The 21,075-nt window shown below is 37.5% G+C and overlaps 1 non-coding gene across 1 annotated transcript; it reads right to left on the minus strand.

Moving 5' to 3' along the window:
• Window positions 1–1,373: 1,373 nt before the first annotated feature.
• LOC127492221 (small nucleolar RNA SNORA26) lies at window positions 1,374–1,495 on the minus strand. The gene has a single exon (XR_007921380.2). It is a non-coding gene; the product is annotated as a small nucleolar RNA SNORA26 (small nucleolar RNA).
• Between the last annotated feature and the right edge of the window lie 19,580 nt (window positions 1,496–21,075).

Raw genomic sequence — 21,075 nt, forward strand, 5'->3', positions numbered from 1 at the left:
ATGATTTTGATTTTGATCTTCTCGCAAGCTATTTAACATTTGAAGGATTCTCCCAAAAAGCCAACTAACTCCTAGGTTTTTATTTATTTATCATCAATTTTAATGTGCATATGCATGCATTATTTTAAACACACAATAGTAATTGTACATTTTAAACTTGTTTTTAGTATTTCTTTTTTACTTAGCATCTTATTTTGAACATTAGCAGCTGCATTATTACATTATAATGTATTTATAATAGTTTAAAATATCAAATATTTCATAATTTATAAATTATTCTCCTTTAATTTAGTATATTGACTGTATCCATTTTTTCACAATTAAAAATACCAGTGCTGCAGGCATTCCTGAACATAAATCTTTTCATTTTCTATTTCTTGTAATTGATATCTAAAAGGGGAAATAATAGGTCAATATTATAAATTGTTAAAAAATTATATTTTAGTAATTATGAAAGTAATAAATTATTTTCATTAAAATTGATACTTTATTTTATTTCAATAGAATATAAAAAGAATATAATATCAAATAAAACTTAATGATCTGTACCTTATTTATTAAAAACTATATCTTGGAGAATTTCTTATACAGACAAATATCTGTTAATATGTATCATCTTAACACGTGTGAGTAATATGCTCAATATACACTTTAGGAGTATGTTCAAAATTATTTAGTCAGTCTTTTAAAGGTGGAAGTTGATTGTGTTCCACCAATTTAAAGTATCTATATGCATTCCAATATATGGATATGGTAAAAATTATTTGACCAGTGTTTTATAACTGGGACTTGGATTTGTTTATATTTTACTACAAAAGTTGCTGCAATTAATATATCTATTATTTTAATATTAACATATTATTAATATAATATTAAAATATTAATATTTTTGATTTTGGCCTATGTGCACAGGTCTCTCTTTTTTGTTTTTAAGGTTTACTTACTTGAAAGGCAGAATTACAGAGAGGGAGATATGGAGAAAGAGAGTCTGATTGGGAAGATTCTCTGGAGAAGAGGTAGTATGACTTGTTATTGATAAACTAAATTTTTAAAAGATCTGGGTGGAGCTCCAAGAACAGCCAGGATAATTTATCCCTTTCATCAATTAACTCTATTTCTTTTATTAAGTCCACTTCATTCTGTGAATGCTTTTCTAGTGTTTTTTTTTTTTTAAAGAGTGTTAAGATTATAAATGCTTTATTCACATGAGTGTTTTCAAAGCTTGACAGTTTTATAATGAATATTTTTCTAATTGAACTTCAAGCAATCTAAAGGACCAGGAAATGGACAGGGGACAGCTGACAGTGAAAGGCAATTGAGAAATACAAAGCAGGTGTACAATAATGCTCATCATTCTTCTTTTTCTTTTTTGCATCTGTTGACTCCAGACAGGATCCAAAGAAGAAATGACCATCTCTTCTCCTGGTTTTATGGAGACTTACTTTCCACTTCTGTGTTAGCCTCTTAAAGCACTCTGTCAGCTCTAAAAGGACACAGGAAAGGGTGTAGAAGTTCTGGCTAATCACCATGTCTCGGAAACTTACAACACAAGGAAGAATATGATTAAATGTAGGTAAATGTAGTCCTTGCTTCAGGAATTCATGTTGAGGTCCTATGCCTTCACACTGAGCTCACACATCCATTAACAACATCCTAGTGTTTTCCTCCTGCATTAACTTTTCACCGGGGAGGACACAAGGCACTGCACAAGATTGGTGGGTGACTTGGGGTTCAGGATGCCCCATTGTGCATGGATATGTTTTAGCTCACTTCCATTTTGTCATGGATTGTTCCTGAATGTACCCACTTGTAAAATGTAATGAATCACACACTGTCTACCTACTCATGGATACTTTTACAATAATTTACAATAAGTTGTTACAGCACGACTTCACAGTACAAATATGCTGGTATCAAAACTTAAATATGCCCTCCATGTTTTGTGGTTTCTGTTTTTTGGTTTTGGAGTTTTCTTTAATTGAAGGAAGGATAAGATGCAATGCTTTCCTTCTATGTTGGAGTAGAATGAAATGTAACATTCCAGTATTCCCCAAAGGATTTTTTACGCTAAGAAATTTCTGATGTGTCAAATCCTTAAATCTTTGCAGAGTTTACCTTGTATACTCCAGATACATGGATATTATCAAAGCACTCATAAAGTTTGCCATTTTTTTGCTCATCAGTCACTATCAATATTATATCAGTAATATGTTGGGGGAGGGGGATTTTCCAAAGAAGTCCAGAATGTGTGTTCCTTTGGACTATACTGGGAGACAGAGTAGAAGAATCTTTAATGGAAGTGGGAGAATTTGGGTTATTTCAAGGCCACCCCATCAACTTATTATCTAACATTCCCAAGTCAAGGAGACAATATGAGCATCTGCCAACGGCTAAGGAAGTCTTTTATGATTTTACATTTTAGAACCAGGGAAACTGGTTCAGGACTCAGTTTATTACTTAATTTCATACCTTTCTTTCTTTTCTTGAATATTGGTGCAGTTTGCACCCTACATTCATTAGTCCTTGAAAAATATGGGTATTCAGATTTTCTAGTGTATGATTATGTAAGCAACTGATAATAAATCTCTTAAGAAGGGACACCTCACCAATTTATGGACTTTCTGAAATACTATATTGTCTGTACTCATAAGCACTATCTTCTCTTCCATTCACTGTTTCTGATTCTGAAAAGGTCTGGAAATTAAAAGGATCATGACTTTCAATTTAGGTGTCTGATCTCAGATTCTTCCTCATGTATTGTCCAGTACATTTTTTTGAAAACTATTTTTTTTCTGAGCCGTTTTTAAATCTCTGCCTCTAATCCCCTACCAAAACCATTCTGATCCTGCTGTTCAATTTACTAAACAAACATTTCATATAAAAGTTAAGTGTTGTCATAATTGCTAATAGAAGTCCAGTTCTCTACTAATATCCTCTAACCTCAGTCTATATCTGCAGAGGTCAACCATTACTGATCTTAAAACACTACCTTCATATTGTGTTGGTAAATAAAATGATGTCTCACTTGTTTCAAGCGATATGGTCCTCTTGCTTTGTTGCTGTTATTGTCTTCCATAGAAATCCATTCTATAATACTCAATATTTTCAGCTGTTTGATTCTTTCTTCTAGAGTCCATGACTAAAATCCTTGCATCTCTGTTTGATTAATCTTCATTATCTTTGACTTTTTCCCATTTCTGGTCATAGAGATTGATTTTCCTTCATATTTTTCAAAGAAGCCCTATGATATTCACACTTTGGTTTAAGTTATTTATTAAAATAAAGGCCTATATTGCATCTCTTCAACTCATCAGAGGTGTTTAGTTACTGCCACCTGATTTCACAGGCCTTATAAGTATTTATTATATTCATCATCATTCTAATATGAAATATATTTAACAGTTATGTATAGATTAGATGGAAAATACATCCGGGGAAACATGCACTTGGTACAATGGTAGTAATGCATGTCCAAACAATGATAGGCAGAGTGAATGATTTTAAGAATGACTCAGGGATAATTTTATTGCAAACTGATGCATTGCTAGGCATTGAAGCATACATGGAAACCCTTTAGTAGATATGTAGAGAGAAATGTATATTAATATTGATAATACATCTTTCAATGATTTTAATCTGGTAAAGTAGTTACCCAATTTCTTGTCTGTATATGGGTTATCTTTGCCATAGTCTAGACACAAATTCATGAACATCTTAATTACAGAAATCTATAGATAATGAAAAATTGATTTATAACAATTACTCATGAGTTTCATACTGAGTGACTAATAGCAGGATTCGTTTCTGGAATGAAGTGCAGGAAGGAAACGTTTGACAAATGGTTTCTACTGTACATTTTAAGTTTCAGATATAAATGATAATCTGAGGTGGTGATTACAAGATATTTGTTCTAGATTTTGGCAAGCAATCAGAATCCATTAGGATCTTCCAAAATGTTGTAAACTAAAGGTATTGAAGAGGTAAAGTACAGAGCAATATAAAAAGCTCAAGTTTTTTGTTTGTTTGTTTTATACATTTATTGGTTTTGAAAGAGTTACAAGGAGAGATTGAGAGACAGAGAGAGATCCCCCCAGATGGCCACATCTGCCAGGGGTAGGCCACGAAGCCAGGACCTGTGAGCTTCTTCCAGGTCTCCCACGTAGGTAGCAGGGGCACAAGCACTTGGAGCATCTTCTGCTACGTCCCCCAACCCACCCTCGCCATTAGTAGGGAGCTGGATCGGAAGTGGAACAGCTGGGACTTTAACAGGCACCCATATGGTATGACAGCATTGCAGGTGGTGGCTTCACCTGCTATGCCACAATGCTGGTCTTCAACATGCACAAGTTTGATGAATAAGGTTTGGTTGTAATCATACTTCTATTTGGAAGGCCTAAAAAAAGCAAAGAGGAAGGGGCTTTCCCTATTTTTCTTTTAAATTTAACAAAATCTTCTCTTGTATCAAACATGAATGAAAGAACTGAATTCTTAGACAATGCTGCATTTTTGAACTTTCAGAAAGAAAAGTGCATATAAGCTGCTTAAAGCACTCATTTATTAGCTAAACTCGTCAAGACAATTATCACACACACACACACACACACACACACAGAATCTATCATTCCCATAAGAGTACTCAGGCAGCCAGCATTGTGGTCTAGCAGGTTAAGCCAGTTCGAGTCCCTGCTGCTCTGCTTCCTAATGAGCCTAAGGAGGCAGCAGAAGATGATCCAAGTGCTTGGGCCCCTCCACCTTCTGAGACACCAGAATGGTAGTGTTCCTGGCTCTTGGCTTGGGTCTGGTCATGACCTGGCTGGCTAGTGCAGCATTTTGGAGACTGGACCAATGGATTGACGATCTCTGTCTCTCCTCCTCCCCTAGTCGCTTTACCTTTCAAATAAATAATTTTTTTAAGAAAAGAATATTTGCAACAATTGCTTTAGCTTTTAAAGAATGGGTCATTTCATTTTATTTTTGAGAATAAAAAGAAGTAAACCAATTAGACAAAAAATAAATTTTTCTAAATGAGATCTGATTTCCAAATTATTTTTGAGACAATAGAAATAAGCAAAGTTTAATTGTAATGGAAATTTGTATAGAAATACTAATACCCCAAGTTAATCAGAAGCAGATGTTCTGCTTTCACTGCTTTTCCAAAATGAGGACAAGATGACAATTGCCGCATAGTAAAAGAATGCTAGGAAATGCAGTATCTTACTAATATTAATTTTACTAACATGCAGATCTTACCACATGTAGACCTTTTATCTAAACTAGGCCTAATTACTATAGTAGCTTGCTAAGTTTGCTTTCCTTTAAGCCATTTCAGAAGCTAATATTCTTGGCCGGCGCCGCGGCTCAATAGGCTAATCCTCCACCTAGTGGCGCCGGCATACCGGGTTCTAGTCCCGGTCGGGGCGCCAGATTCTTTCCTGGTTGCCCCTCTTCCAGGCCAGCTCTCTGCTGTGGCCAGGGAGTGCAGTGGAGGATGGCCCAAGTGCTTGGGCCCTGCATCCCATGGGAGACCAGGAGAAGCACCTGGCTTCTGCCTTCGGATCAGCGCGGTGCGCCGGCCGTGGCGGCCATTGGAGGGTGAACCAACGGCAAAAAAGGAAGACCTTTCTCTCTGTCTCTCTCTCTCACTGTCCACTCTGCCTGTCCAAAAAAAAAAAAAAAAAAAGATGAAGAAGCTAATATTCTTGCAAAATATTGATATTTATTTCCCATCACTTCTTCTTACACCACACTCAGTGATGATTTTCACTGTGCTCTTAATATCCTAGATGGATCTATGAGAATTATATTGGTCACACATTCCACATAGATCAGATTATCATCAATTCTAGATTTTCCTGGGCACCAATTTTCTATTTTGGAGGTGAAGATTTTGTCTTCCTTCTCTTTAATTCCTCCTGGTCTGAATTTTTTCTCTAAAACTATGTAGAACTCATGAATTTATTTGAGTTGTTTTCTAAAATTGCTCCATCATTTAATTTTAAGAAGGAACATAATGTTTGGAGTGAAGTCCCCCTGAAAAGTATAAAAAGATCTGCTTGCTTTAATCAGAGCCTGCACTTTTCTCCTCCTAGTTCTTGTAACCTCACTAGTCCTTTACAACAAATTGGGAAAAGATAAATTAATGGAAACCAATTTAATGAAAAAGTTTTACATAATAAGTCAAATGAGAGAATAAGATGTCCTGACTCTAGCCCTGCACTTAAAGATGTGAAAGAAGTAGCTAGTGAGCACAGTACATTTTCATTCATGATACAGAAGAACAGGCAACACAAAGCCCTTAGTATAGCTGCCAAATACTATAAAAAAGTTATGGAGAAACAAGTTATCATTCAAATGTATAAAAGAGTAATTGAGAAGAATTTTAATAAATAAGCTATACTATATTGAGTTTTAATTGCATAAAACATCGTATCAATCACTTTACATGGCAATAACTTGATAATTCAATGAGAAAATTGTGATATTTGATTAAGAATTTTCAGAGATCTATTAGAGAATTTTATTAGCACAGAGATAGAATAAATTAAGAAATCAACATATTTATGGTAATGGAAGTAGAAAGTATTGATTATAATTTAGCACCAGCCAGCAAGTTTTGAAAACTTAAAACGTCTTTTAAAATAATGTAGAAATATTTATACTTTGAAGAAATTATTACTCAACTTATGTTTGACTAAAAAACTTTTACCAAAATAATTTCTCTCTACTTTTTCACACTTTTTCTTGCCAAGAAGCAACTGACAGTCCATATTTTGAAGGGATGTGTTGGTAAGAATCCTCTGGAAAAGGTTGTGTGATCGTAAGTTATCTTAAAGGCATAACTAAATGTTAAAGTGGGACTAGTGGATAAGGCCATAGGAAAAACTCACTTCATAAGGAGATTGCAGCAAACCCATGCTGATGCTGGCTTATTTAAAAATAAATATTAATATCAAGACAAGTTAAAAAAGAAAACAAAAAGAATAGAACATAAAACATATGGTCCAGAGTATTCCTAGGGATGGAAAATGGGGATTGTCCTGGCCCAGGTGATCTTTAGATGCATCAAATGATCAGAGAATGATATAATTGCACTGTATCTGGAAGAATAGCCAGTGGAGAAATTTTGTATATTCTTAAGTTTAAATGCTTTGTTATAAGTGAATAAATATATTATTTAAAATATTCCTAATCTTGACAAGTAGCATAAATGTACATTAAGAAACCACTTACAAGAAATACATTTTCAATGTGTTTTTTGTCTTTGTTTTCATTAAATGAGCACTTAACTTACTCTTGTTACCTTTTTCGATTTAAGAATTATCTAGGCCGGCGCCGAGGCTCACTAGTCTAATCCTCTGCCTTGCGGCGCCGGTACACCAGGTTCTAGTCCCGGTTGGGGAGCCGGATTCTGTCCCGGTTGCCCCTCTTCCAGGCCAGCTCTCTGCTGTGGCCAGGGAGTGCAGTAGAGGATGGCCCAAGTGCTTGGGCCCTGCACCCCATGGAAGACCAGGAGAAGCACCTGGCTCCTGCCATCGGATCAGCATGGTGTGCCGGCCGCAGCGCGCCAGCCGCAGCGGCCATTGGAGGGTGAACCAACGGCAAAGGAAGACCTTTCTCTCTGTCTCTCTCTCTCACTGTCCACTCTGCCTGTCAAAAAAAAAAAAAAAAAAAAAAAAAAAAAGAATTATCAGGAGCACCTCATCCAGGAGTGTGTGGGTTCCAGTCCTGGCTCTGCTTCCAATTTCCGTTTTCTGCTAATGTACACCCTGGGAGTCAGCATATGATTGATCAAGTAGTTGGGTTTCTGCCACTCCTGTGGCAGACATGGATTGAGTTTCTGATTTTGGCCTGCCCGAACTTAGCCACTGATGGCATTTGGTGAGTGAACCATCCGATGAGAACTCTCTGCCTGTCCCTCTGTCTCAATCTTCATGCCTCTAAATAAATTAAAAATGTTTATGCTTTTCATAATAATTTCCTACACAAAATTTGAAAAACATAAAATAGAGGCCAGCACTGTGACATAGTGGGTAAGTGCTGACATCCCATATGGGTGCTGGTTCGATTCCTGGCTGCTCCACTTCCTATCCAGTTCTCTGCTGTGGCCTGGGAAAGCAATGGAAGATGACCCAAGTGTTTGGGCCCTTCCACCTGCATGGGAGACTGGGAAGAATCTCCTGGCTCCTGGCTTCAGATGGGCTCAGCTCTGGCTGTTGGGGCCATTTGAACCAGAGGATGGAAGACTTCTCTCTCTCTTTGCCTCTGCTCCTCTATAACTCTGCCTTTCAAATAAATAAATAAATCTCTAAAAAAGAAAAACAGAAAATATTTGAAAAATTGATATTAAAACAATCAATTTTGATCTTTATCTTTTAATAATGGGAAAAATTAAATTTCAATTTAGTGCTCTAACACATGGCAGAATATGATCACAATTCAAAACGAAATATATTACATTGAAATTACACTATCTTATTTGGTTTATTTCATCGAATTCAGTAATCTTATTTTATTATATCAGATTATAATTTATTAAAAAGGATGCGTCTTTATTTTTCTCTCTTATCGGCACACTCAAAGCCAGTGACACATTTGATAGCTGTGCAGTACAGGTAATATGCATAATTATCTATGCAAGGAAAACTGCATTAGTTAGATGACTAACATCTCTGGGGCATTCATCTTCTTCACTTTAAAGTTAAAGAGTGCTAGCATACATATTCTTCGCAATTGTTGTATGTGTGCAGATTATAATTAGTGTGATGAATATCTATGTATTAGATATTTCCTATATTATTTAATGATTATCAAATACCTGTTGTCTTTTTTAAAAAGTGCAATGTTTCTCAGGTAATATTTGATTTTAAATAATAATTCAGTTAATATTTATTCATTTCTAGTATTTAAAAGGATAATGTACACTGAGTTCTTTTATTGGTGTTGGGAAGGAATTTTTTTTTTAATTTAAAAAGAAAACATGTTGTTAAAAAGTTGCAAGATACAGAACTCAAATTATACATCTGAGGTAGACTTTGGGTACTGCAGTTAAGATACTTTGGATACCCACATCTCATAGCAGAGTGTCTGGGAGTCCTAGCTCAACTCCAGCTTCTTGCTAATAAGCACTCTGTCACCCACATGGGAGATCTGGATGTAGTTTACAGCTCTTGGCTTTGGCATGGCCCAGAGTCTGCTGTTATGGGCATTTGAGGAGTGAATCAGCAAGTGGAAGATCTTTCTGTATCACTCTATCTCTCTGTCAGTCTGCATTTCAAATAAATAAATATTTAAAAACAATTCTAAATGCTTATGAAAAATGCTGGTAACATTCAGTGTGTGTCACATCTTCAAGATATAAGCTATATAATTTCTCCTAATGTGATTTTTAACTCAAAATACATATAAAACAATCCACATAAAGACTAATCTGGTATATAATTTTAGAATTTCCATTCTGAAATACCATCACTTATTTGACAAATCATCCAAAATTTAGTCAATACTTACAGTTATTTGCTACAATTAGTAATATCAAAATGAAAAAGAGCTTTTGATTATATTTTAATTATTTTTTTACAGTTATTAAAATTATGCATATAAGAATGTTCCAACCTTTGGCCAGCACCGCGGCTCAGTAGGCTAATCCTCTGACTGTGGCGCCAGCACCCCAGATTGTAGTCCCAATTGGGGCACCAGTTCTGTCCTGGTTTCCCCTCTTCCAGTCCAGCTCTCTGCTGTGGCCCGGGAGTACCGTGGAGGATGGCCCAAGTCCTTGGGCCCTGCCCCCACATGGGAGACGAGGAGAAGCACCTGGCTCCTGGCTTGGGATTGGTGCAGCACGCCAGCCTTAGCGGCCATTTGAGGGGTGAACCAATGGAAGGAAGACTTTTCTCCCTGTCTCTCTCTCTCTCACTAACTCTGCCTGTCAAAAAAAAAAAAAAATGCTCCAACTTTTTTAATGTGTTTTTATTTGTATTCACGTTCCAATCCAAATATGTGAACGTGGGCCTTTACCTGAACTTGGCATTTCATATACCTGTTTTATTCCTTCCTTTGTTTTAATATTTGGTACTTAAAAAAAAAAGCTCTCTTGGGTCTGGCACTGTGGTACAGTGGGTTAAGCTGCAAGCTGCAGCCCTGGCATGCCATAAGGGCAACGGTTCAAGTCCTAGCTTCTCTGCTTGTGATCCAGCATCCTGTTAATGGCCTAGGAAAGCAGCAGAAGATGGCCCAAGTGCTTGGACACCTGCTACTGACATGGGAAACTCAGAAGAAGCTCCTGGCTCCTGGTTTCAGCCTGGCTCCTCCCTGGGGGTTGTGGTCATTTTGGAAGTAAAGCAGCAGAAAGAAGATCTCCCTCTCTCTGTCTATCCCTTTCTAATATAATTATGACTTTCAAATAAGTAAATAATTTTTTTTTAAATCTCTATTGTTTCTTTTACTTTATTTGAACAATTAAATTTGAACTTTTTATATATCCCTCTTTAGAAATAGCTTATTAATACAATTTATATATTATGTTTCAGGATGCTATTTTTTCTGATTAGCAAAAATTCTTTACATATTCAGGAAACACACACACACTAATGTATATTTCGAACAAGTGTTTCACAATCCAATTCTAAATTTCATTTACTAAATTTAAGATATGGAGCAAGACTCATTTATATGTAGTTTATCATTCTTAAATGTTACTTATTTTTGTAGTAATGATTAGAATATTTAGAGAAATGTGATCCTTTGTTATTTCAATGACAGTGTCTTTAAAATTTAAGTAATATGCCAATTTAAAATGTATTTTGGTATAAGTGCTGTACCTACTTTACTTGGGTTTAGGGCCCGATGCTCTGTTAATTTTTTATGATAGAATTTCTTAAATTGTTGCATCTATTCTTTCTGCATCTTATACTTTAGAAACGTCTCTGTACATCGTACAAATTCTTCAACAAAAGTTTCAAACCAACGACAAGCACATATACCCTGTTTCATATTTTTACATCATAGCTTACACTTATAAATAGCATAATATAGATCACATGAAGAAAGCAAAAGCAAGGAAACATGGAATGATATTGCACATGATGGTTTGGGATGAACTTAGGAAATGGCTACCAAAGGCAGTTAACCGTTTCTACAGAGCTGGAGAACAGGATTTAGCTTGTTGGTGAGAGTTCCCAAGGGTATGTAAGTATACAAATCCGTGAACTATCAGTGTCTCTTAAAGTTATTTCTACTGCTGGTAAAGACTGAATTGGCTGAAATCAGAGTTTTCAAGCCATTGTATAAATATTCTCTTGCATAGCATAAAGCAACTAAATACAAAATATTTTCTAATCTTTTAAAAATATTTAAATTATGTCATAAAACTTGGTTTTAAATAAGTTTAACTATCAATGTTTAAATCAATATGAGGATAAATATATTGTTTTTATTGTCATAACTATAAGAAAATTAATTCTAGTTTTACCCTGATTTTCAGTGGAAGCATTATTTTGAAAAATCCCTGAGGCTTATTTCGTTTCTGGTTGCATTTTCTCTGTAACTTAGTAACATCTGTCAGTGGAGATTCCCTAGGGAAGATAAGCGGCTTCCCAATCCTGAGTCACTCACCTAGGTAACAGTCAGATGCAGGTGGCAATGGCCTCCAAAATGGGATTAAATTGCATTGGCTGTTACAGATATTTCCATGTTCTCATTCTCCAAAAACAGAGTGAGGCATCCAAATTTGCATTGGCCTGCATCTAAGGATGCCCTGGCAGCCTTGAGGGCTGTTTTCTGCTAGACTCCACATCCCTACAGCAGGAGCCAGAAACTCCCTTGTTCATCCATCTGTGGAGGTGTCGGAATCAAGATATATAATTACACCCACACATATATGATAAGCAATTTTACCAATTTTCATTCTAGAAGATTCTCCAACCATCACTGAACAATAAGATGGTCTAGAGTCAGCTCACAAGAGATAAACGATGAGCCCATGTTTAATGAATTTCCTGTGGTTCTAATGAGGTTATTATCCCAAGAAAACAAGGAGAAAAATAAACTCCTGATCTACCTTTCTTGCATTCAGGACCACTCACCTGAAGTTTACTTTCATCAGCATTGAAGCTTATTCAAAGTTTGTATCATCTACCCTTGAAATAAGGTCTACCTAACACTTGCATAAGTATGTCATTATTCTTTTTGTCTTCTCTTCAGATAAACTTGAAATAATATATTATATAATCTTAATGTTTCCAGTATGGTCTTCCTAATCTACTGTTGGCTCCTCTCAGTGCTTTTCCGTTCTCTCCCCCTGATCCTATCATCTATTTCTCAATAGTTGGCAGGGAATGTACAGTAAATACCAGGAGGCCCAGGTTTTCCAGAGCAGGGGAAGAAAGATTTCGACATCCAGGAAAATAAATAATTAGACTTATGTGATATTTTTCACTTTACTAATGAATGTTCTTGCCCCCTTTAAATCTGTAAGGATTGAGGCTTGACCCATGTGTCTAAAGTATTATACAGAGAAGTTTATAAAGCAAGATGTCAACCACATTCTTCAATATGGCTAACAGCGAATTTCCACAGCGATTCTCAGAGCTAGTGAGTTGGGTATCACAGTGTGATCAGCTTTATCACAACTGTATGATTTCTCAAATCCAACCAAAGACTTTAAAGGCCTGGCAGCCCTTACAGGGAAAAACTACCCTCCTTATCACAGGAGTGGACCACAGGGAGTGCACACAGTCTGTGCAGGTAGTTTCATTCAAAGCTCAGTTCCTCCTGCTAGTCATTTTCTTTACATAATTGCATTCCTATCCTTAGAGTTCATTCTTAGATCTCTTTATCTTTTCTAATTATTATACACTGACAAACTATATCTATGGGGTATACATATTTATGGGGTACAAAGCAGCATCATGATTTTTAAAGTTTGTTTATTCTTTTATCAGAAAGATAGTCCTCCTTTTTGGTTCACTTCCTAAGTGTTTGCAACAGCTGGACTGGGCCAGGACAATACGAGGGCCAGGAACTCAGTATAGGATTGCTACGTGGGTGGCAGAGACCCAACTACTTGATGTCTACTATGGTGTGCATTAGCAGAAAGCTGAAATCAGGCATGGACCTGGGACTCAAACCCAGGGAACTCCCATATGGGATATAGATGTCCCCCAAAAATTTTTTTAAAGATGTATTTATTTATTTGAAAGAGTTACACAGAGAGAGAAGGAGAGGCAGAGAAAGAAAGAGACACAGAGGTCTTAGATCCACTGGTTCACTCCCCAACTGCCCAGAGCTATGCCAATCCGAAGCCAGGAGCTACATCCGGATCCCCCATGTGGGTGCAGGGGTCCAAGGACTTGGGCCATCTTCTACTGCTATCCCAGGCCATAGCAGAAAGCTGGATCAGAAGTGCAGCAGCTGGGTCTTGAACCGGCACCCATACGGGATGCTGGCACTTCAGGCCAGGGCGTTAACCCACTGTGCCACAGTGCTGGTCCCCCAAAAAATATTCTTTTTTTTTTTTTGACAGGCAGAGTGGACAGTGAGAGAGAGAGACGGAGAGAAAGGTCTTCCTTTGCCATTGGTTCACCCTCCAATGGCTGCCGCTGCCGGCGCACTGCGGCCGGCACACCGCACTGATCCGATGGCAGGTGCCAGGTACTTATCCTGATCTCCCATGGGGTGCAGGGCCCAAGCACTTGTGCCATCCTCCACTGCACTCCTTGGCCACAGCAGAGAGCTGGCCTGGAAGAGGAGCAACCGGGACAGAATCCGGCACCCCGACTGGGACTAGAACCCAGTATGCCGGCGCTGCAAGGCGGAGGATTAACCTAGTGAGCCGCAGCGCCGGCCCCCCCCAAAATATTCTAACCAATAGACCAAATCCCATTATCTGTTATGACTTTTGAGTGCAATGCAGAATGTGTAAATGAAACTGACCAAGCCATCCATAGTGTCTAACATTTAACAACTTCCTGTTTCATGTTGAAGGCATTGAAGATCAATGATTCCAGTATCATGAAATGTAATTACTCAGCTACTAGCTCCATGTATCATGCTGTGTGGCAAACTTCAAGAAAAAAAGAGGCGGAGCCAAGATGGCAGAATAGTGAGGACATGCACTGATAGGGAAAAGATATGTTAATAAAAGTGGAGTTACGGTAGTCTCAGGGAAAGACTCAGGTAAAAAATTGCAGAGGAAACTCTTCTGGATCTAGTGGATGTGACACGGACGACCTGCGGGGAGAGCAAGGACGCCCACGGCTCTGAAGCCCAACAGCGGAGTCTACGCATCTGCACTAGAAGGGGAGGTGAGCTCAGTAACCCGAGACATTGGCAGGAAATGGCTTGAAGCCCCACTGGGGAAAGTGTACCAGACTAACTACAGGAGAGAGGAAAAAAAAAAGGGGGGGACAAAAGGCACTGGTATGGTCTCTCTCCACCCACTTCCCACCTCGCAAAGGTGAGCAGGAGACAAAGAGCAGGTGCTATTTTGGATATATGTAAAAGGTGCGTGACCTCAGGGCTGTGCATGATCTCAGAGCTGCGCTGCCCCCCTCAGTCAAACAGGGGTGAAATAACAGGAGGTTAGGACTTAGTGAATGGGTGGAGCTAATGAACTGAGGTGGAGAAAAAAGAGACGGTGGGCGAGAGAACACACGTAGTTCATGTGATACTCTCTAGAGACACTACAATTTGGTAACCTTGGCAACCCGGTGGGAGACTGCAGGAGAATTTGAGCCCACACTGAGGGCAGAACAGATTCTTTGTGTGTTCCTTGGGAAAAAGCAGACGAATGATATAGCCACAGAAAGCAGAGATCGGAAGCTGACTACCATCAATTCCGCTCAGCTGTGTGGTATTACTTCCCTCCTGAATAAAAAAATCAATAAATAAATAAATAAAGAGAGAGAGATATTTATCATGCCTAACCTGAGTGTCACCTTTGGCACACCCTTAACACTGAAGAACCAAGAAGAGCTCTCTGGCCACACCCACCTCAAGCCTCTATGGAGCCTCCAAAAGCAGACAGTCCACTTAACACAGTCATAGTATAACAAGAAAAAAACACCAGAGCGAGGGAAGAAGAATTTAAATACCTCCACAATGCCAAGCAACAAACACAGAAACCGAAAGAACAAGAACAAGGAAGACTTTATGATGCCCCCAAATGAACAAGACACCCCAAGCCAAGATTATGAAGATGATAAGATAGAAGAAATGCAAGATATGGATTTCAAAAAATTTATAAGAACATTTAGAAGTTTTCAAAAACAAATTCTTCAACTACAGAAATCCTTACTGGACAGGATAGAAAATCTCTCTCTGTGAAAATGAAATCTTAAGGAGGAATCAAAATGAAATGTAGAAACTAGTAGAACAGGAAAGTGTGATAGTGAAGAGATATCAAAATGAAATGAAGAACTCAATAGATCAAATGACAAACACATTAGAGAGCCTTAAAAACAGAGGCATTCTGATCTGGCTGAAAAGCCCATGAGAGTATTTCAGGCATGGAAAGCCAAGACACTCCAGCAAAAAAAAAAAAAAAAAAAAAAAAAAAAAAAAAAAAAAAACACCTAAATGAAAGATCTCTGTGAGTGAGATCCCAGTGGAAAGAACTGGTCTTCAAAGAAGGAGGTACCTTTCTCTGAAGGGAGGAGAGAACCTCCACTTTGACTATGACCTTGTCTAAACAAGATAAGAGTCGGAGAACTCAAGGGGCTTCCATAGCCTTGGAAACTCATGACTGGTGCATAGGGAGATTACCGATGCCATAAACAGGAGTGTCAATTTGTAAAGTCAACAACAGGAGTCACTGTGGACTTACTCCTCATGTAGGATCTCTGTCCTTAATGTGCTGTACATTGAGGCTTAATGCTATAACGTGTACTCAAGCAGTATATTTCACTTTGTGTTTCTATGGGGGTGCAAACTGTTGAAATCTTTACTTAATGTATACTAAACTGATCTTCTGTTAAAAAAAAAAAAGAAGAAATTATCAATTCCCAACTTGACTCTCACTGGTATTAAACATGACAATAGGTCTGATCTGATTTCATCATCATTTAAAAAATCATCTATTATTTTTCACTTTATGTTTCTGTGTGGGAGCAAACTGTTGAAATCTTTACTTAATGTATGCTAAACTGATCTTATGTATATAAAGAGAATTGAAAATGAATCCTCATGTGAATGGAGGGGAGAGGGAATGGGAAAGGGGAGGGTTGCGGGTTGGAGGGACGTTATGGGGGGAAGCCATTGTAATCCATAAGTCGTACTTTGGAAATTTATATTCATTAAATAAAAGTTAAAAAAAAAAAAACAAATAGCTAGAACCACAGAAGACACCCCAAGCGGAAACTGCCCAGCTGAGGCCTTCCTAAACTCCTGACCCACACTTTTACACTTTTTATTAAACTTGTTTGATTAAAACAAAGGTAAAAGTGATTTTTATATATACATAAAAAAAAACAGAGTCAGTGAGACAGAAGAGAGAATATCGGACTTACAAGACAGAACACAGGAAAGTACACAGTCAAACCAAAGAAAAGAAGAGGAAATTAGAAATCTAAAAAAATATTGTTGGGAATCTACAGGATACTATAGAAAAAAAAAAAAAAAAAAAAACACAACATTCGAGTTCTAGGAGTTCCTGAAGGCATGGAAAGAGAGAAAGGATTAGAAGGCCTTTTTAGTGAGATACTAGCAGAGAATTTTCTGGGTTTGGAAAAGGACTGACATCCTAGTACAGGAAGCTCATAGAACCCCTAGTAACCATGACCAAAAGAGATCCTCACCATGACACATTGTAATTAAACTCGCCACAGTGAAACATAAAGAAAAGATCCTAAAAATGTGCAACAGAGAAATGTCAGATTACTCTCAGAGGATCTCCAATTAGACTCACAGCAGACTTCTCAGCAGAAACCCTACAGGCTAGAAGGGAATGGCAAGACGTAGCCCAGGTGCTAAGAGAGAAAAACTGCCAGCCCAGAATATTATATCCTGCAAAGCTTTCATTTGTGAATAAAGGTGAAATAAACACCTTTCATGGCAAAGAGAAATTGAAAGAATTTGTCGCCACTCGTCCAGCCCTGCAAAAGATGCTTAAAGATGTGTTACACACAGAAACACAAACACAGTCATCAATATGAAAGAAGCTAAAGGAAGGAAACCACACAGCAAAAGATCACAGGAAGTTCAAAGCATATGTTAGATAATATCTTTGGGAAAATGTCAGGGCAAAGTTACTACTTATCAATAGTCACATTGAATGTTAATTGCCTCAACTCTCCAGTTAAAAGACACAGATTGGCTGATTGGGTTAAGGAACAAAACCCATCTATTTGCTGCTTACAAGAAACACATCATTCCACCAAAGATGCATGCAGACTGAAAGTGAAAGGCTAGAAAAGTTATACCATGCCAACAGAAGTGAAAAAAGAGCAGGCGTAGCCATCTTAATATCAGACAAAATAAACAATAACACAAAAACTGTTAAGAGAGATAAAGAGGGGCCCTACATAATGATTAAGGGATCAATTCAACAGGAAGATATAACGACTACCAATGTATATGCACCTAATTACAGGGCACCGGTTTATTTAACAGATTTGTTAAGGGACTTAAAGGGAGACCTAGGCCCCAGTACAATAATACTGGGGGACTTCAATACTCCACTCTCAGAAATAGACAGTCCGGACAGAAGATCAACAAGGATACAGTAGATTTAAACAACACTATTGCCAAATGGATCTAACAGATATCTACAGAATTTTTCATCCTACACATAAAGAATTTACACTCTTTTCAGCACTACATGGAACCTTCTTTAGGACTGACCACATACTAGGCCATAAAGCAAGTCTCAACAAATTCAAAAGAATTAGAATCATACAATGCAGCTTCTCAGACCATAAAGGAATGAAATTGGAAATTAGCAACTCAAGAATCCCTAGAACATATGCAAACACATGGAGAATGAACAACATGCTCCTGAATGAACAGTGGGTCATAGAAGAAATCAAAAACTTTCTAGAAGTAAATGAGGACAACAGCACAACATATCAAAACTTATGGGATACAGCAAAAGCAGTGTTAAGAGGAAAATTTATAGCAATAGGTGCCTACATCAAGAAATTGGAAAGGCACCAAATAAATGAGCTTTCATAGCATCTCAAGGATCTAGAAAAACTGCGGCAAACAAGACCCCAATCTAATAGGAGAAGAGAAATAATTAAAATCTGAGAAGAAATCAATAGGATTGAATACAAAAAAAAAAAAATTACAAAAAATCTGCCAAATGAGGAGCTGTTTTTTTTGAAAAAATGAACAAAATTGACACCCCATTGGCCCAACTAACTAAAAAAAGAAGAGAAAATACTCAAATCAATAAAATCAGAGATAAAAAATGAAATGTAACAACAAAACTACAGAAATAAAAAGAATCATCAGAAATTACTACAAGCACTTATATACCAGCAAACAGAAATCTATTAGAAATGGATAGATTCCTGGACACATATAACCTACCTAAATTGAACCAGGAAGACATAGAAAACCTAAACAGACCCATAACTGAGACAGAAATTGAAACAGTAATAAAGGGCCTCCCAAAAAAGAAAAGCCCAGGACCAGATGGATTCACTGCTGAATTCTACCAGACATTTAAAGAAGAACTGACTCCAATTCTTCTCAAACTAATCAGAACAATCGAAAAAGAGGGAATCCTCCCAAATTCTTTCTATGAAGCCAGCATCACCTTAATTCCTAAGCCGGAAAAAGATGCAGCATTGAAAGAGAATTACAGACCAATATCCCTGATGAACATAGAAGCAAAAATCCTCAATAAAATTCTCGCCAATAAAATGCAACAACACATCAGAAAGATAATCCACCCAGACCAAGTGGGATTTATCCCTGGTATGCAGGGATGGTTCAATGTGTGCAAAACAATCAATGTGATACACCACATTAACAGACTGCAGAAGAAAAACCATATGATTATCTCAATAGATGCAGAGAAAGCATTTGATAAAATACAACACCCGTTCATGATGAAAACTGAAAGCAAAATGGGTATAGAAGGAACATTCCTCAAAACAATCAAAGCAATTTATGAAAAACCCATGGCCAGCGTTCTATTGAATTGGGAAAAATTGGAAGCATTTCCACTGAGATCTCGTACCAGACAGGGATGCCCACTCTCACCACTGCTATTCAATATAGTTCTGGAAATCTTAGCTAGAGCTATTAGGCAAGAAAAAGAAATTAAAGGGATACAAATTGGGAAGGAAGAACTCAAACTAACCCTCCTTGCAGATGAGATGATTCTTTACTTAGGGGATCCAAATAACTCTACTAAGAGACTATTGGAACTCATAGAAGGGTTTGGCAAAGTAGCAAGATATAAAATCAATGCACAAAAATCAACAGCCTTTGTATACACAGACAATGCCATGGCTGAGGAAGAACTTCTAAGATCAATCACATTCACAATAGCTACAAAAACAATCAAATACCTTGGAATAAACTTAACCAAGGATGTTAAAGATCTCTATGATGAGAATTACAATACCTTAAAGAAAGAAATAGAAGAGGATACCAAGAAATGGAAAAATCTTCCATGCTCATGGATGGAAGAATCAACATCATCAACATGTCCATTCTCCCAAAAGTAATGTGTAGATTCAATGCGATACCAATCAAAATACCAAAGACCTTCTTCTCAGATCTAGAAAAAATGATGCAGAAATTCATATGGAGACACAGGAGACCTTGAATAGCTAAAGCAATCTTGTACAACAAAAACAAAGCCGGAGGCATCACAATACCAGATTTCAGGACATACTACAGGGCAGTTGTAATCAAAACAGCATGGTACTGGTACAGAAACATATGGATAGACCAATGGAACAGAATGGAAACACCAGAAATCAACCCAAACATCTACAGCCAACTTATATTTGATCAAGGATACAAAACCAATCCCTGGAGTATGGACAGTCTATTCAATAAATGGTGCTGGGAAAACTGGACTTCCAAATGCAGAAGCATGAAGCAAGACAACTACATTTCACCTTACACAAAAATTCACTCAACATGGATTAAAGGCCTAAATCTATGACCCGACACCATCAAATTATTAGAGAACATTGGAAAAACCCTGCAAGATATAGTCACAGGCAAAGACTTATTGGAAAAGAACCCAGAAGCACAGGCAGTCAAAGCCAAAATTAACATTTGGGATTGCATCAAATTGAGAAGTTTCTGTACTTCAAAAGATACCGTCAGGAAACTGAAGAGGCAACCAACAGAATGGGAAAAAATATTCGCAAACTATGCAACAGATAAAAGGTTAATAACCAGAATCTACAAATAAATCAAGAAACTCCACAACATCAAAACAAACAACCCACTTAAGAGATGGGCCAAGGACCTCAATAGACATTTTTCAAAAGAGGAAATCCAAATGGCCAACAGACACATGAAAAAATGTTCAAGATCACTAGCAATCAGGGAAATGCAAATCAAAACCACAATGAGGTTTCACCTCACCCCAGTTAGAATGGCTCACATTCAGAAATCTACCAACAATAGATGCTAGAGAGGATGTGGGGAAAAAGAGACACTAACCCACTGTTGTTGGGAATGCAAACTGGTTAAGCCATTATGGAAGTCAGTCTGGAGATTCCTCAGAAATCTGAATATAACCCTACCATTCAACCCGGCCATCCCACTCCTTGGAATTTACCCAAAGGAAATTAATTGGCAAACAAAAAAGCAGTCTGCACCTTAATGTTTATTGCAGCACAATTCACAATAGCTAAGACCTGGAACCAGCCTAAATGCCCATCAACAGTAGACTGGATAAAGAAATTATGGAACATGTACTCCATTGAATACTATGCAGCAGTCAAAAACAACGAAACCCGGTCATTTGCAACAAGATGGAGGAATTTGGAAACATCATGCTGAGTGAATTAAGCCAGTCCCAAAGGGACAAATATCATATGTTCTCCCTGATCGGGGACAACTAACTGAGCACCAAAGGGGAAACTTGTTGAAGTGAAATTGACACTA

Source organism: Oryctolagus cuniculus, chromosome 9 (genome assembly GCF_051225735.1).
Source record: "Oryctolagus cuniculus isolate XC-2025 breed Fujian yellow rabbit chromosome 9, ASM5122573v1, whole genome shotgun sequence".
NCBI lineage: Eukaryota > Metazoa > Chordata > Mammalia > Lagomorpha > Leporidae > Oryctolagus > Oryctolagus cuniculus.